Source organism: Lepus europaeus, chromosome 8, assembly GCF_033115175.1.
Source record: "Lepus europaeus isolate LE1 chromosome 8, mLepTim1.pri, whole genome shotgun sequence".
NCBI classification, from domain to species: domain Eukaryota; kingdom Metazoa; phylum Chordata; class Mammalia; order Lagomorpha; family Leporidae; genus Lepus; species Lepus europaeus.
In genome coordinates, this window is record NC_084834.1 from 67263428 (window position 1) to 67281803 (window position 18376).

At 44.3% G+C, this 18376-nt stretch overlaps 1 protein-coding gene across 4 annotated transcripts in view; it reads left to right on the forward strand.

The window, feature by feature from the left end:
• The window catches only part of ELOVL6 (ELOVL fatty acid elongase 6), a 135258-nt gene that overhangs the window by 106060 nt on the left and 10822 nt on the right, over positions 1-18376 (forward strand). The window lies entirely within an intron of this gene.

The window sequence follows — 18376 nt, forward strand, 5'->3', positions numbered from 1 at the left end:
AGAAGTAGGTGGCTTTTTATATATTTTTTTTGTTTTGAGATGTAGATGAATGTCATTGACTTAGTGACTATGCAGGGTGATTAAAACAGCTGCAAGAGATTGTTCATTGATTCCTGGTATCTGTGTTAACCCAGAGCTGGAGCAGAAAATTTCAATACAGCTTAATAGAATGCTTTATGTTTTGCAGAAATTCTGAATCATTAGCTATTCAGAGCTGTCTTATCCAGGAGGCAAGGATTTGGGTTCTTGGAAAGGACTTAGCTTTAAATTGGAGTTTATACTAGCTTGCTGCAACACACACACACACACACACTGTCTAGGACAAGGCTGCAGAGCTGAAGAGAGAAGAAATGGGAAGAAAATCTAGTTTCCAACTTTTATAGGAATATAGTTAAAACTCTGGAAATTTTCCAGTCTCAAGTGAACAGCTTGGCTCTGGCTCTTGGCGCCCATATAGTTTTGCTGAGACCAAACCCATTTTTTTCATCACATCTCTAGAGACAGAATCATACTTGAGTGTTCACTGATTGGCACCCCTAGGATGTATATGAAATTCAGTCCTCCTTATGGCCATAGGTTCTTAAATTCATAGCATAGAAACAGGTAAAAGTGGGTTTTTTAAGTTTTTTCATTTTTTTAACATGTTAAGATTTATTTAAGGGAATAAATTTTGTGTGTTTCCTATATACACATTTAGGAGCAAAGTGATACTTCCTACCCCACCCCAGCTTTCATTCTGCCCACCCTCCCACCCTGTCTCTTCCTTCTTTCTTATTTTTAATTTTTGTTATGACATACTTTCAGTTTCTTTTATAATCAAAAGATTAACCCTCCACTAAGTAAAGAATTCAACAAATAGTAAGAAGAAAAAAACACTGTTCTACAACAGTAGAGACAAGGACTGTAAACAATAATCAATTCTCAAAAATGTCAGTTTCACTTCTACATTACATTTTTGTGTACTCTATTAGTTACCACAGATCAGGGGAAACATGTGGCATTTGTCTTTTTGGGACTGGCTTATTTCACTTAGTAAGGTTTCCAGTATCATAAGACAGGATTTCATTCATTCACAACTGAGTAATAGTCTATAGTGTATATATATATAGCACATTTTCTTTATCATATCTTAGCTATTGTGAATTGAGCTGCAGTAAACATGAGGGTACAGATAACCTTTTTTTGTTTTTTGTTTGTTTTGTTTTGACAGGCAGAGTTAGACAGTAAGAGAGAGACAGAGACAGAGAGAAAGGTCTTCCTTTGCCGTTGGTTCACCCCCCAAATGGCCGCTACGGCTGGCACGCTGCGCCGATCCAAAGCCAGGAGCCAGGTGCCCCCTTCTGGTATCCATGCTGGTGCAGGGCCCAAGTACTTGGGCCATCCTCCACTGCACTCCCGGGCCACACAGCAGAGAGCTGGACTGGAAGAGGAGCAACTGGGACAGAATCCGGCGCCTCAACCGGGACTAGAACCTGGTGTGCCGGCGTCGCTAGGCGGAGGATTAGCCTAGTGAGCCGCGGCGCTAGCCACAGATGACTCTTTAATCTGCTGATTTCATTTCCTTTTGGGTAAATTTCCAGGAGTGGGATGGCTGGGTCATATGGTAAATCTATTTTTAGCTTTCTGAGATATCTACATACTATCTTCCACAATGGCTATATTAGTTTTCATTCCCATCAACAGTGGATTAGGGAACCTTTTTCTCCACATCCTCACCAGCTTTTATTGTTTTTTGATTCCAGTGTGAAAGCCATTCTAACTGGGATGAGTTGAATCCTCATTATGGTTTCGATTTACATTTCCCTGATGCCTTGTGAACCTGAGCACTTTTTCATGTGTCTGTTGACCATTTGGTTTTATCTTTTGAAAAATGCCTATCCAAGCCATTTGCCTTATTATTAAAATTAAAGGCAAATACACATTTTCCTGCCTCATATGTTTCTTTCTTGTTGTACATTGACTATGTCCACTTCCTTCCATCTTTACTTGACCCATGAATATTTTATTGATCCTCTTTCTGCCATCCCTTTATAATACACTCTGCATTTCTTTCTTCAAATTCACATGCACAGGATAAGATTGCAAATAGAATTGGATCTGAATCTAATGGTGAAGCATGAAAGCCCAGTGTTCTTTGACTTTCAAGAGAACTGCCTCCTGTGGGCAGGTGCAGAGGAACTGGGCCGTGCCTGCTCACCTGCATGCCTAGCCCCACCACACACCACACCGTGTGATTCAGTCATGTCTCCAGGCACTCAGTGATTGGGTGCTGCATCTTACAAGCCATATGTGGTATTCAGACGTGTAGAATACTCTTGGTGATAATGGGCAGAAGTTACATCTTTTAAGAGTGGTGGTTGAGACATATGTAAATAGATCATTTAGATCATATTCCACTTGTACTTTTCTTTCTCAGTATCAGCCCAGACTACTCCTGACCATTACTGGCATTTCAGGAATAAACTAGTGCGTGACTGTTTTCTCTGTCTGCATCTCTATCTCTTCCTTTCAATTTTTTTAAGGTAAATAAATAGATAATTTTCATCTATTATAATTGCTAATGAATTTATTAAAAAGAAACCTGTAACATGTTCTATAAATCCTAAATAGGATTGAAATATTCATTAAAAAGGGGCCAGCGCTGTGGCGCAGTGGGTTAATGCTCTGGCCTCAAGCGCCAGCATGCCATATGGGCACCGGTTTGAGACCCGGCTGCTCCACATCTGATCCAACTCTCTGCTGTGGCCTGGGAATGCAGTGGAAGATGGCCCAAGTGCTTGGGCCCCTGCACCCATGTGGGAGATCCGGAGGAAGCTCCTGGCTCCTGGCTTTGGATCTGCACAGCTCCGGCCGTTGCGGCCAACTGGGGAGTGAACCATCAGATGGAAGACCACCCCCCTTTCTCTGCCTCTCCTCTCTCTGTGTAACTCTGACTTACAAATAAATAAAAACATCTTTTAAAAAAATCTTCATTAAAAGTTTAGTAAAACCATCTATTTGTAAGTTTTTTTTTTTTTTTCAGAAAGGCTAGAATCTGAAAAAAAGCAAAACAACCAAATTGACTCTGGTTACAAAGGACAAAATGAGCAAACTTTTGACTAAACAAAGCTACAAGAAATCCCTTTGATTAGAAGTATTGAAGATATTTAGAGCCATTTAAATTCTTCCTTCATCCCACCATGAATCTTTTTGTTCCTTAACCCTAAAAGTGTAGCTGTGGTTTAATTAAGTATGTGGACAAGGTGAAGGTAAATCTCTTTGCAGTGACAGTAGGACAGGTGCACACTAAGAAACCCATTGAAACTCTGGCAGACACAGGTCTGTTGCCAGGGTCGGTGGGGCTTGGAAACCTTCCGGAAGTCTTTCCTTGTTTCCTATATTGGATCAAGTCCAAGCGTGAGAATAATTACTCTTTAGAACTGCCAAGTTGTCAGGCCATTCAAATGACTCTGGACTTGGAAAAAATTATGAGTCAAGGTGCAAGAGTAGTGTCTAAAATCTATAAGAGCTATTTCTAAAGGAGTGATTTGCTCCGAAGTGGTCTGTTTGCTTTGACTACTAAGAATACAACGTAGAGAACAATCTAATCAAAACTCAGAAAATCTGGCTCATCCACTCCTAGGCTGCTGCAGTAATACAAGGGTTGAGGATTTCAGTTAGCCAAACTTTTGACTGTTAGGTAATTCATCAAGCCCTCCCCACAGGTGGGCGCCAGGGGTGGAGGGAGTGGAAACTCTCAATATTGAATCAAAGATGTTTATTGTTCAGAAAATTCTTCTTCCAAAAATATGTAAGCAGGCCCTGGTTTAAAGTTGAACAGGCTCCATCTATTGAAAACAGAAAGTTACAGACTTTCTTCTGAATTTCCAAACCTGAAAACCCATTTAGATGGCATATCTAAATTGATATAGCCTCTGTCTCACTCTTCCTCACAGCAGTCCCTCAAAGAGAATGCTAGTAAAGGGGGGGTCGCATTTTTAGAAATGGAGAAGTCCCTTGAATATTTCAAAATCATGGACTATTTCAGTACTTTCATAATCCGAGATGGAAAAACTTTGCTGTGGGGCTGGCGCGAGTGTGACTTGCAGGCCACTTGCATCAAAATCTGGAATGGTGATTAAAAATTCCTCCAGGATCCTCCCTCAAAGCTACCAAATTGGAGCCGCTGGAATAGGTTCTGGTGTGGGGTGACTATAATTCACAATAACCTATTACATAGTTTGCTCAGAATTATAAGAAAGCTTATAGAAATGTAAAGAGATGAAAGTGCTAATCACCCTGAGTTGATCAGTACACACTGTATACAGGTATTGGAATATCCATCACTAGGAGGGGCCTTCAAAGTGTTTGCAGAAATGCACAGTCTGAAAAAACTGTGGGTCTGTAAAATGTTTGTACCAAAATAAACTAATCTTTTTAATCTTTTTTTGAAGCACCCTCACATGTACAATTGCACGTTGATTAAATACAGGTAAATAAGAAAAAATGTAAAAGTTGAACCAATAAAGTCTTCAGAAGATTAATATGAATAACTACATTAGAGCCACTGAAGGTAGAGCCTGGAAGCCTACATATTCAACAACCTCTGCGATTTGCCGTCCAGTAAAATTTCCTTATCATTCCAGGACTTCTGTGTCCCTCAGATAGGACTGTCTTTCCCCCACCCCAGAGCCCAGGGCCTCCTTCATGAACCGTCCCTACCGAGCAGCTAAAGGCCATCAGGATGTGTTCAGCAGGTGACAAGCACAGTGCATGACGTGCCCTCTGGGGTATCAGACTGTGTCTCTTTGGACTGCTCGGCGTACTTGCTCCTTCCTCGTGTATTTCTTAGTGTGCTTTGGACATTCTACAGCCACCTTCTCCCCCATCATGGACTTGCACCTGAGATAGCATCACTGCGCTGGCGACCTTTCACTTCAGGAAGTAATTATCTAAGTGGGCTTCCTGGTCAGCCTTATGTCATCTCTGCAGAGCCATGAGAGGCACAGCAACCCCAAAATAGCATCTAATCCCCTCCTGTGACATCCTATGAGGGCAATGTCTCCACGACACCCCACACCCCTCCAAACACATGCACATGTAAGTTTCCCCATCTCTTCGAGTCCTTGTTTCATTAGTCTATGTGTGCCTTCCTAGATGTTCTGTCTACCTGAAATTCAACATAGTTCAAAATAGAGGTTTTTGTTGTTGTTGTTGTTTGTTTTTTGACAGGTAGAGTTACAGACAGTGAGAGAGAGAGACAGAGAGAAAGGTCTTCTTTCCGTTGGTTCATTCCCCAAATGGCTGCTGCAGCTGGAGCTACGCCGATCCGAAGCCAGGAGCCAGGTGCTTTCTCCTGGTCTCCCATGTGGGTGCAGGGCCCAAGCACTTGGGCCATTCTCCACTGTCTTCCCAGGCCACAGCAGAGAGCTGGACTGGAAGAGGAGCAACCGGGACTAGAAACCGGTGCCCATATGGGATGCCGGCGCTGCAGGTGGATGATTAACCAAGTGAGCCACGGCGCCGGCCCCCAAAGTGGGGTTTTATAAAACTGTTTTTAGCCAGTCCTATCAACTCCCCATGAGACCAAAATGCATATCCATTGCCACCATGTACTAGCTACCATCATTTCCTTTGGAAGTGAGAGATAAAGTATCTTTCTAAATGTCCTCTCTGACCATTTATATTACAATAATAATAAAAATTTACTAACATTATCATTGTGCATATTTGTTACTAATATAGTATAGTCCCTTTTCCATATAGCAGCCTGTGTTATCTTCAAAAAATATAAATCATATCATGTAACTCTCCTGGTTAGCTCCTACCAGTGGTGTTTGCATTTGATCTAGCCAGTTACGTTGCTAGTTGCCCATGTCCCATATTGAAGTGCCTTGGTTTGAGTCTGAACTCCACTCCAAATTCCAGCTTCCAGCTAGTACAGATCCAGGGAGGTGGCGGCTGATGGCTGAAATAATTGTGTTCCTGCCACCCACGTGAGAGATCTCTGCTGCATTCCTGGCTTTAGCCTTGGGTATTGTGGGCATCTGAGAGCTCAGTCTCTGTCTCTCTGCCTCTCAAATAAAGTACTTAATTATTTTTTTAGAGGTTTATTTTATTCTTTATTTGAAAGTCAGAGTTACACAGAGAAGGAGAGGCAGAGAGAGAGGTCTTCCATCCACTGGTTCACTCCCCAGCTGGCCACAACAGCCGGAGTTGCGCCAGGAAGCCAGGAGCCAGGAGCTTCTTCCCGGTCTCCCATGAGGGTGCAGGGGCCTAAGGACCTGGGCCATCTTCTACTGCTTTCCCAGGCCACAGAAGAGAGCTGGATCAAAAGCGGAGCAGCTGGGTCGCGAACCGGCACCCATGTAGGACACAGGCACTGCAGGCGGTGGCTTTACCCGCTATGCCACAGCGCCAGTCCCAGTACTTATTATTTTTTATTATTATTATTATTATTTTTGACAGGCAGAGTGGACAGTGAGAGAGAGAGACAGAGAGAAAGGTCTTCCTTTTTGCCGTTGGTTCACCCTCCAATGGCCGCCACGGTAGCGCGCTGCGGCCGGCGCACCGCGCTGATCCGATGGCAGGAGCCAGGTGCTTCTCCTGGTCTCCCATGGGGTGCAGGGCCCAAGCACTTGGGCCATCCTCCACTGCACTCCCTGGCCACAGCAGAGAGCTGGCCTGGAAGAGGGGCAACCGGGACAGGATCGGTGCCCCGACCGGGACTAGAACCCGGTGTGCCGGCGCCGCAAGGCGGAGGATTAGCCTAGTGAGCCGCGGCGCCGGCCGCAGTACTTATTTTTTAAAACCAGTCTTTCCAATACTTGTACAGTGCAGTTAGGGTAAAATGAGTTGTATTATTTTTAATTATTAATATTTCTGTCTTGGTGACCTATAAAATACTGAACTGTCCTAGAAGCTCTGATCCTCACCTGTGGCTCACCTATTAAACTGCCTCTCATTCCAGCCCTGACACCACCAGCTTCGCTGGCCTCGAATGTCCAACATGCCCAGTTTATTCATGCTTTGCAAGTTTGTCAGTTTCCTTGATGGGTATGTTCTTCTCTAGATCATGCTGGAGTGACTCCTTTCATTTGTCCATTTTCAGATTACGTGTTACCTCTTCTGAGATGCCTTGTCATCTCAGTAGAAGACCTCCCTGCTCTTGTCCTTAAACACTGTCACTCACCCCATTTTATCATTATGACACTTACCACTCCCTGAAACCATTATGTGATTTTTTTTTTATGTATTTGTGAGTCTCCTCTAGAATATAGACTTTGTGAAAATAGATTTCTTGCATCTTTATCTTTTTTTAAAGATTTATTAATTTATTTGAAAGGCAGATTTATGGGGTGGGGCGGGGGAGAGGAGAGGGAAAGAGAGAGAGACCCTATCCAACCACTGATTCACTCCCCAAATGGCTACAACAACCAGTGTTGGGCCAGGCCAAAGCCAGAAACCAGAAGCTTCATCCAGGTCTCTCACTCAGATGCAGGAGCCCAAACACTTGTTCCCTCCTCTGCTGCTTTCCCAGGTGCATTAGCAGGGAGCTGGATCTGAAGTGGAGCGACTAGGACTCAAGTTGGCACCCATATGTGATGCTGGCACTGCAGGTGATGGCTTAACCTGCTGTGCCACAATGCCAACCCCTTTACTTAATCCCTTGATACTAAAAATAACCTAAAATACAGAGGCACAGAATAAATTCTTTTAAGCAAATAAAGCCAAATAGTAACAGTTTACCTTATCAGAATCAGAATCAGATTTGCTCAGGTTGGAGCCTAGCTTCTTGTCTCCGTATTCAGGGAAGCGTCACTAGTTCTGCTATTTACATGTAACAATACCTGAAAGGCTTCCTTAATGTGAGATTCCCTTGGAGTTGCCAACAAGATTTGTGGATGTCGATTGAGTCCAAATGAAAACTTGATACAGCTTGTCATATGTAGTAAAATATGATGAATTATGGAGGACAGTTCTGGTTTCAGCCACATCCTCTCTTGTACTTCGTAGCAAGGTCCAGGATCCTTGCACTAAGGTTTACTCTTTTCAGTACTCCTTATGAACACATGCACTTTGTAGATTCAAGTGCTGAGTCACTGTCCGGCAGGATGCTGGCGGTGGCTGTGTGGTCCCGGTGCTCAGTGTTTCTAGTCCACTTGTTCCCACCTCAGTGCCAAAATGCTTGTGTGCACCCCACTCTGCCTGCCTGAGTGATCGATCACGTGTTTCAGGCTAATACATTCACTGTTAGAACCTTTGAACTTTAAGGAACAGGAATGGAGGTGCAGAGATATCCAAGGCCCTCATTCAGTGCTTTTGATGAGGTAAAATAGGGAAAAAAAGCATAAAGCTTATCTTCTTAATCATTTTTATGTGTGTAGTTCTATAGTGCTAATTATATTTGCATTGCTGTACAAACACTGTAGAACTTTATCATCTTGTAAAACTGGAATTCTGTACCCATTTAAAGAAAACTCCCCATTTCCACCTCCACCCAGCTCCTGAAAACCACTGATCCCTTTATCTACAGATTTGACTGCTTCAGATTCCTTGTAAGCTGAGTCATACAGTATTTATCGCTTTGTGACTGTACTTAATGTCTTCAAGGCTCAGCTACATAGCATGCATCAGACGTTTCTTTCGAAGGCTGAATAGTATCCCATTTTGCATTTGTACCACATTTAGTTTTTCCATTCCTTATCATCGGTCACTTGGGTTGCTTCCCTGTCTTAATTATTGTCAATAGTGCTGTAACGAACATGCATAAACAAATATGTCTTTAGGACCTTGCTGTCAATTTTTTTGGTTATATGTACCTAGAAATGGGATTGCTGAGTTACTTGAGTATTCTAATTCTTTTAATGATTTTATTTTTATTTATTTGAGAGATAGTCACAGACAATGAGAGGGAGAGACCGAGAGAAAGGTCTTCCGTCCGCTGGTTCACTCCCCAGATGGCCGCAACGGCCGGAGCTGCGCTGATCTGAAGCCAGGAGCCAGGAGCTCCTTCCGGGTCTCCCACATGGGTGCAAGGGCCCAAGGACTTGGGCCATCTTCTACTGCTTTCCCAGGCCATAGCAGTGAGCTGAATGCGAAGAAAAGTAGCCAGGACTAGGACCGGCGCCCATATGGGATGCCAGGATCACAGGTGGAGGACTAACCTACTGCGCCACAGCACCGGCCCCTTGAGTATTCTATTTTTAATTTCCTGGTGGAAACTGCCATGCAGTTTTCCACAGTGTCTTTGTACTCTCCCTCCAACAGTGCACAAAGGTTCCAATTTAGTTATATTTTGGCCAACACTAGAATTTTATGAAGTTCTTGGCTTCTAAATTCAGCATGGCCCAGCTTTGACTGTTGCAGCCGTATGGGGAGTGAACCAGCAGATGGAAGATCTCTGTTTTGCACTCTGTCAATTGCCCTGCATTTCAAATAAATAAATCTTTAACAAAAAGATCGGAGTTAATTTTATAAGTTAAGAGAATAAGGGCCAGCGCTGTGGCACAGTGGGTTAAAGCCCTGGCCTGAAGCGCTGGCATCCCATGTGGGTGCCGGTTCTAGTCCCAGCTGCTCCTCTTCCGATCCAGCTCTCTGCTATGGCCTGGTGCTGGGGCCCAAGTGCTTGGGCCCCTGCACCCACGTAGGAGATCCGGAAGAAGCAGCTCCTGGTTCCTGGGTACTGGCTCCTGGCTTCGGATCGGCACAGCTCCAGTCGTTGTGGCCATATGGGGAGTGAACCAGCAGATGGAAGACCTCTCTCTCTTTGGTTCTACCTCTCTGTAACTCTGTCTTTCAAAGAAAAAAATAATTCTTTAAAACAATAAAAAGAAGTTAAGAGAATAAACCAACATATCATGAAGTGGATCAAAGCCAACCCATCGTATCAAACTCAGTCAGTTGCTTGTTGGAGACCAAAGTTTTCTGACTCATCAAAGGGATTGGTGGTAGGCAGAGGTGACAGTCACTAAATGTGTCCCTGCCTGATGTTTATCCATCAGGGGACCATGTAATCCATTAGGATGGTATCTTTGTGTCCTAGGACTTCCTCATTTACTGTTTCTTCCAGGAAACCTTTAGCCTCAATAGACTGCACACTGCAACATGCAGCATTTCATTAGTCTAGCAGTTAATGAATATACCTTATCTGTCCTTATCCATATGTTATACAAAATCTTAAAAGTCGTTTTTAAAACCGTGAAGGGTTTTCCTTCAATGGTTGTTTAACAAACATGCATGCATAACCTTTTAAAAATGTACACAAACTGCACTATACCATATGGACTGGCTTACTTCTTTTTTCACTCTTATAACACGTGCCTTAGGGTTATTTCATGTCAGCATTTAATGCAAATCTACCTGGTACTTTTTTTTTTTTTCTTTTTTTGACAGAGTGGATAGTGAGAGAGAGAGACAGAGAGAAAGGTCTTCCTTTTTGCCGTTGGTTCACCCTCCAATGGCCGCTGCGGCCGGCGCATCTCGCTGATCCGAAGCCAGGAGCCAGGTGCTTCTCCTGGTCTCCCATGCGGGTGCAGGGCCCAAGGACTTGGGCCATCCTCCACTGCCTTCCTGGGCCATAGCAGAGAGCTGGCCTGGTAGAGGGGTAACCGGGAGAGAATCCGACGCCCCAACCAGGACTAGAACCCGGTGTGCCGGCGCCACAAGGCGGAGAATTAGCCTGTTAAGCCACGGCGCCGGCCTACCTGGTACATTTTATGGCTGTATTATGTCCATTGTAATTTATTTAACCATTGTCCTGTCAATGCATATTCAGACTATGTCCAATCCATCTTTTCAGATTTATTTATTTATTTGAAAGGCAGAGTTACTGAGAGACAGAGGCAGAGAGAGAGAGAAGTCTTCCATCTTCTGGTTCACTCCCCAAATGGCCTCAATAGCCAGAGCTCAGCTGATCAGGAATCAGGAGCCAGAAGCTTCTTCCAGGCCTCCCACGCAGGTGCAGGGCCTACAGACTTGTGCCATCTTCTACTGCCTTCCCAGGCCACAGCGGGGAGCTGGATCGGAAGTAGAACAGCCGGGACTCGAACCAGCACCCATATGGGATGCCAGCACCACAGAAGGCAGTTTAACCCAGTACACCATGATGCCAGCCCCTTGTATTTTCAATTATTTTATCAGACCTTTAAATGATAGTAAAGGGTAAAGTGAAATTATATGCACTTTGGATATTTAGTGGAAGAGTAGAGGAAGTAAATTTTCAGAGAAACTACAATGTATGTCCCCAATAAACTGCTTATTTATTGGAAAAAAAAAAACAGTTTGCACTTTGATGGTTTGTTAGATTGTTATTGAAGAATGTGTTTTTGCAAAGACATAAACCCTAGGCCAAATTAAGTAGATATTTTATAGTGAGGATGCATGTTCTCAAGTGTGGAAAATTTAGAATTTGGATTTCATGTTGTCAGAAGCGACATGATATTGACACGGAGTTGCCACGCTTCTGTGTGGCACACATTTCTCCCTAATCTAAGGGAGTAGAGCGGATTTGTACACTGTTACTGTTACTTGTTTTAACCTGTTCTGGAATCATAGAGTATTCTGCCTGCTCTGCAAACTGCCATGAGTCCAAGAACCAGAGCAATTCCGGTTGTGCTATCAGAGGCATCTCTGTGTTTATAAAAAGTTATCGCTTCTGTTGGGTCAGCTGTTGCCATGTTTTGACAACTGGCAAGACTGTCACGCCTCATTTTTCCTTTTGATGGTGGTACAGGAGTTGGATAAAAGCACGTTCATTGCCCAATCCTGAAAGTAATTGTACCTGTGGTTATTGGGTTACCAGGGTGGAGATTGAGGTGGCTGCCATTGCAAAATTGAAAGTCCTTAGAAACCATCTTTTGATTCCAACATGCCTACATTTAAGTTGAAGACTAACGTAGGAATCTTATAAAAATAGTTTTTAACAACTATTGATGTTGCTATGGAAAAAATTAAAAAGGTTGATGATTTATACTCATGTTCCTTTCTTCCCAAGGCAGAATTCTAGAATTCTGAGAGTGTTTACTGAGAGATCCCATTGTGACTTCCAGATGGCCATCAAATTGGAAAACTGGAACACAGACTTTAATTCAATGTTTGCTCAAATAAATTATCAAAGCTCTTAGAGTCTGGGTTCCAACATTAGCTAAATCTCTTTACATCTTTATAAAGGACCTCAATACTTACACTTGTAAAAGAAAAAAAAAACCTGAAACCTGAAAATGAGAACTTTTATTCTAAATTTTCCAGCATCTGTTTTTGAATATAACCAAAAAAGGACCCCAACCACATATACATACACTCTTTCAGTATTCTTCCAGGACTCCCAATTCTGTTATCTCTACAGTTTTGTTTATTTACATTTTTTTTTTCCTCTTGCTATAGGCTTCTAGAGATACTGCCCCTACCAGTGAGTACTATAATGTCTGATACATAGTGGCTGTAGATTAAGTAGGTGTTGATTCAATAAATGAATCTATCTTTTCCCAATAAATTCTAATTCCAGTTTGTCATCCAAGGGCTGATCACAGATGAGGGTTATATCTCAACTTCACACTATAAAACTTACTAGTAACATCTTATGAGGTGGTATACCATTGAGCCTGTCTACTCAATGTATCCATTGTGATGAGGCGCTTCATTCCGTCTAGTGGAATTAAGCCACTATTTAGGACTCTTGCATGCTACATCTAAATGTCAGCATTGCATCCTGTTCCTGGCTCCTAACTCCAACTTGTGGTTCACGTAGTCCCTAGAAACAGTGGTGATGCTTCAGGTAGTTATTATCATATACAAGCCCTGGACCGAGTTCCTGGCTCCCAGCTTTGGCCCTGGCCTGCCCCAGATGTTATAGGCATTTGGGGAATGAACTAGTAGAGGGAAGCATGCTCTCTTACGATCTCTCTTACTCAAATAAATATGTTAAAATTACCAATTAGTATGCTGTTGTTTTACAATTGTCAAACAATGCAGAGATGTATGTAGAACCACACAGAAGGTCCTCCTGAGGAATATTGCAATTACTGTCCAATGAGTATTAGGTATCCTGTGTCATCTCACATCTGAGAAAAGACACATATATGGTAGTCATCTACTTTCATGGAACTCAGACCCTCAGCTTGTTTGCATCTGTGGATCCAGAATAGTCTTTATTACCTGATTGAAAGGTACCTGGCACAGGAGCTAGGTGCCTCTCCCTCACGAAGTGCTGGTGGAGAATACTCATTTCATCCTCTGCTGTGATCTGGCTAGCTGTCACTTAAACTTGTGCTGTGAAGGGCTCACATATGATCAACTTTTATCAGCATGGGAGTTGACATCTGGACCCAGCCTGCTGGGTTTGGAGCTGTCTGTGCGTGCGCCAGCTGCAGGGCTCCCTGACCCACACCCTGGCCTACTCCCACTATTGCCAGACAGCAGCTCTGCCCCCCAGGGGCCACCAGTGGTCTGTATCCCTCTGCTGCAGAAGGGTCACTGTGTAAGAGCAGCTTCCCCAGGCCTCAGAGCTGTGGGAATGATGACCCTGACTGATGCCCTGGAGACTCAGGGGTCAGCCCATGAACCCAGGCCATGAGTGTGGGTAGAATGCTTGTTAAAAACCAGACAGTATGTTTCCAAGCAAAGGGAAGGCAGCTACTGAGCCCTTGGGAGATGAGAGACCAACAAGGATGTGGGTTCATCACAGGGCAGCCTTGGCCTGGTTAACTGCCCAGCAATACAACCAGCACTGTGGGGAGCAAAAGATGAGGGGGCTTCAAAAAGTCCATGGGAAATAAAATTAAGAGATAAATTTATTTTGGTGGGAAAAAAAAATCCTTGTAATTGATGTATAGTTTCTCAGTGATAGACGGTCCTTCTTATATACAAGTAGACTTCTTGTTGCAATAGGAAGCATCGGAGCAAGCAAATTCTCTATAAATCGGTTGCCTTGACTTTCATTTAAAGGCAATTAGCAGGCCTGCGCCGTGGCTTAACAGGCTAATCCTCCGCCTTGCGGCGCCGGCACACCGGGTTCTAGTCCCGGTCGGGGCGTCGGATTCTATCCCAGTTACCCCTCTTCCAGGCCAGCTCTCTGCTGTGGCCCAGGAAGGCAGTGGAGGATGGCCCAAGTCCTTGGGCCCTGCACCCGCATGGGAGACCAGGAGAAGCACCTGGCTCCTGGCTTTGGATCAGCGAGATGCGCTGGCCACAGTGGCCATTGGAGGGTGAACCAACGGCAAAAAGGAAGACCTTTCTCTCTCTCTCTCTCTCTCTCTCTCTCTCTCACTATCCACTCTGCCTGTCAATAAATAAATAAATAAATAAATAAAGGCAATTAGCCTTGATCTCCTACCTGACAAAGTGAGATGAGTGAGGTGATGGTGGTATTCAACACAGAGGAATGCATCACAGAGCCAGTTATAACAACGACGAGTAAGGGAATAAGAGTAATACAATAAAAACTTTTACTGAGCACCCGTATATCAGAGGCTCAATGCTAACAAAATACTTTCATGTTGCTTTACAAAAGTCTTAGAACAAATTTTACAAGTCGGATATTATCCTCATGTCACATGAATGAAAAGACTTAATAACTTGCAGGTGATGACACCAGTAAATGATGGAGCTGTGTTGGAGCCCAGTAAATACAAACATTTCAAATTGCAACTGCAAGCAGTGGCTTGAAATAGTAGCTTCGAGAACTTCAGTGCTACCACCAGACATGGCCAGAAAGAGTGGCAAAATTGATTAGCAATGTCTGACATAGGCAGGGCTAGAGGTGGCAGAACAGAAGCTCAGGCCGGTGCCACAGATCAATAGGCTAATCCTCCGCCTGCGGCGCTGGCACACCGGGTTCTAGTCCCGGTCGGGGCGCCAGATTCTGTCCCGGTTGCTCCTCTTCCAGTCCAGCTCTCTGCTGTGGCCCGGGAGTGCAGTGGAGGATGGCCCAAGTGCTTGGGCCCTGCACCCCATGGGAGACCAGGAGAAAGCACCTGGCTCCTGGCTTTGGATCAGTGCAATGCGCCAGCCGCAGCGGCCATTGCAGGGTGAACCAATGGAAAAGGAAGACCTTTCTCTCTGTCTCTCTCTCTCACTGTCCACTCTGCCTGTCAAAAAATAAATAAATAAAATGGAAAAAAAAAACACACACAGAAGCTCACATTTCCTGCTGCAAGATAATGTCACAGGCAAAGAAAAATGTCTCCTCATCTTAAAGTATATTTTGATAAAGTGCCACAGTGTGACACTGTTATCATAGAAGCCACCTGGTTCCAAAGTGTACAGTGGCTGAGACGTGCCAGGGGCAGAGCTCATGGCTTCCCACGAATAACAATCGCCCCACTGCCCGAGCAGCTCCCCCATTGCTCTCCATCAGTAGCATTGTCACATCACAACAATGCGCCTTTGCCTGCAGACACATGGGCCCAATGGCTGGCACTGACGGTTTCCCTGAAAAGTGCCACTGTCCTCTGGTCTGAGTCAGCCTTATTGTTTGGAGCTTAGGGAATGAGGCTTATGTCCAGAAATGGGACAATAATATGTGCATTGCGCTTGTTGTCAGCAATATTGTGCGTCCTCATGAAACCAAAACCTTCTAAAATGCCCTGAAATGACCACTCTATACCCTACCTTTCATACTTTTAAATCCCGATTTGCCCCTAACTCAAACACCGTTTCCTCTGAAGCCTTCCAGGACTGCCACCACCAGCCGGAGGCTCATTCTTTTTTGCCATCCCAGCATCAAAAAACATGCTGATAAATATTTAAATGGCTGGAAAAAAAATACACTAGCTTGTGCTTTAGAAATTGGGGATAAAGTACCTTGATTTTCAGACCCCAGAGGATGAAAGGGAAGTAACTGTTTCAAAGATATTGTCCTTGGTTGAACTTCAGTCATGTGCACAGCACACAATCTAGCTGCAAATACAGTGGGAGAAGAGTTCTGGGCTGTGTTATTTCTGGAGGTGGTGGTCTACAGTGTAGCGGGGGACGGGAAGTGTTATGAAGCCTGCCCAATGGATCTGAACAAAGTCGTAAATCTGGAGCAAAGACTTGGCATTTTGAAAGTGTGTCATTTATACTTTTCCTTGCTTCTGGGTTACACAAAAGTCATTGACCTCTCCCTTACCGGTTTATATAAGCAGATAACTAATATAGCAACTGGTCTACCAACACTAATTGTGACTAGATGCATCTTAGAGTCACAGAGAGAACTTTTGCATAACATGTTAATACTGTCAGACGTCTGCTGAGAGTCAGACCTTGAGCATTGTGTCTGCTGGGATGCACTGGGCTGCAAGTAATAGAATGCAGACCCGTGAACAGCGAATACTCTGAGGAAGTTTTATTGTTTTAAAAACAGGGAGGCTTGTGAGTCCCTGAATGGTTCATTGAGCCCTTCAGTCACATCTTGAAGAATTTACCACATATTCCCTGAGCTGGCTTTGTCCTCATGGTGGAAGATGATTGCTGCATTCCAGACAATACACATTTAAGGGCAAACCACCAGCAGCCTTCTCTGATCACACGGGCTAGAATTGGGTCTCATGCCTACCTTAACAAATCACTGGTAAGGAAGATGAGATTACAAAAACTGGCTTCGATATTTAAGATTTATTCCTGGATTAGAGCTAAGATCACCTTTCTTGGGGGAAGAACACATTGGAAGAACTTGCTGTTTGTTAACATGGAAGAGGAAGGAATTTGGCTGGAGGCTGGACAACCAACAGTGTGTGTTACACATGCTTAGTGGAAACGCCACACACACTTCCATATTCTGTTGCAGCAAGTCGAAGTGTGTAAGTGCAATACCCTAATATAGTGATGGTGACAAGTTTTCGTATTAAAATTCAGCCATCTTCTGTCATGGTAAAGACAAGACAGAAAAAAAGAAACTTGAAGTAAGACAAAAGTCTTCATTATCTATGTTTAGCAACACAGTCCTCCCCAAATTAGGACAGCTTCTTGACTATAAAGACACGGGTCATCCCACCAGGAGGAGATAATTTTTTTGAGATGAGACAGAAGGAGCCAAACCTAAGGAACCTGAGAGGAAAACTCTCCCTGTGGAGGAAAAGATATGGGCCAAGGCCCTAAGGCAGGAAACGGAAAGCATCTGAAAGGAGCTTTCTGAAATGGTTTGCCTCACGTGGAAAGAAGGAGAGAGGGGAACAAGTGGGGGACAGAGGCCCTTCAGAGTCTGGCTGGTCCTGGGAAGGAGTTGGGGTTTTCATTCTGAGTGCTGAGGGAGGCCAAAGAAGGGCTGAACAGGATCTACCGCCACCGGAGGACAATAAATCATCCTATGTAGGGTCATCTTTTGCATTGCAAAGAGTGACACCATTTGATGGATACAGGTGTTGTGCCTTTAGAGAAGCCAGGAATTCTACTTCATTACCTGGGCCCTCTGCAAAGTGGATCTGTCGTTCTAGTTGGTGACCACGAGCTTTAGGGGCAGCCTGAATGACTTACTCTACAGCACTTCTAACACGCTTCAAATTAAATATATATATATATATATATATATATATGTACATATATCTACATATATATATGTACTCTGAGGAGATAAGAAAGCTCCATCTCCCAGTCTGGTGAGGATGCCACTCGGTTCTACAGATGTTCACTCCTTCATCTCCCAGTTGACGTGGCTGCTGCCCTTCTGGGCAGAGAAAGGACAGGCAAGCACGTGTCTCCTCTGGGTTGGCCAGTTCTCTTTTTCAGTCCCGGCTGTGTCTTGCACACTCCGGGAGAGACACTTAGCGGATGCACTCGCTGCTGGAGGCTGCTGGTTCCAGTTGCCAAGTCCTTTCACACTCCGGGCTGCATTATCAACTCGGCATATTTGCAGAGCCTTCTTGTGAACTTAGCAGTCCTAGGGGTCCTGTGTTTTAAATCATCTCAGGTTTTCTCTTTTTTTCCAACACTCTTCACTTTTTCAAGGATCTTTGATGAGCACCTGTGTCTATGTGGAGGGCTTTGGAGAACAGCGTTGAGCTGTGTGTTACTCCACGGTTGTGGGAAACATTCATCTCTGCCTCGTATTGGCCACCTAGGGGAAATGATATGGAGGAGCTGAGTTTTGAAGGAGGTGCCTTCTGGTTTCTTTGAGAAAGATGAGTTAGAGTGAAAAGGGGTCACCCAGAACCGGGGTTTGGAGCCTCCTGAGGAGTCCACGCAGGAGCTAGGAAGTCTGGATTGATAAGGCCAGGCCCGGTGTAGACGAGTTAGCTTAAGGAGATAAACAGATTTTCAGGGAAGAGAGCCAGTGGGACTTGGAGAACGATTGGCCATAGGACAGAGCTGAGATGAATTTCCAGGATTCACAGCCACCCCCAGCTTCTCCCCAAGGAATAGCTCTCCACTGCAACACCAAGGTCGCTGAAGATTCTGCTTATCCACCACCGCTTTTAGGAAC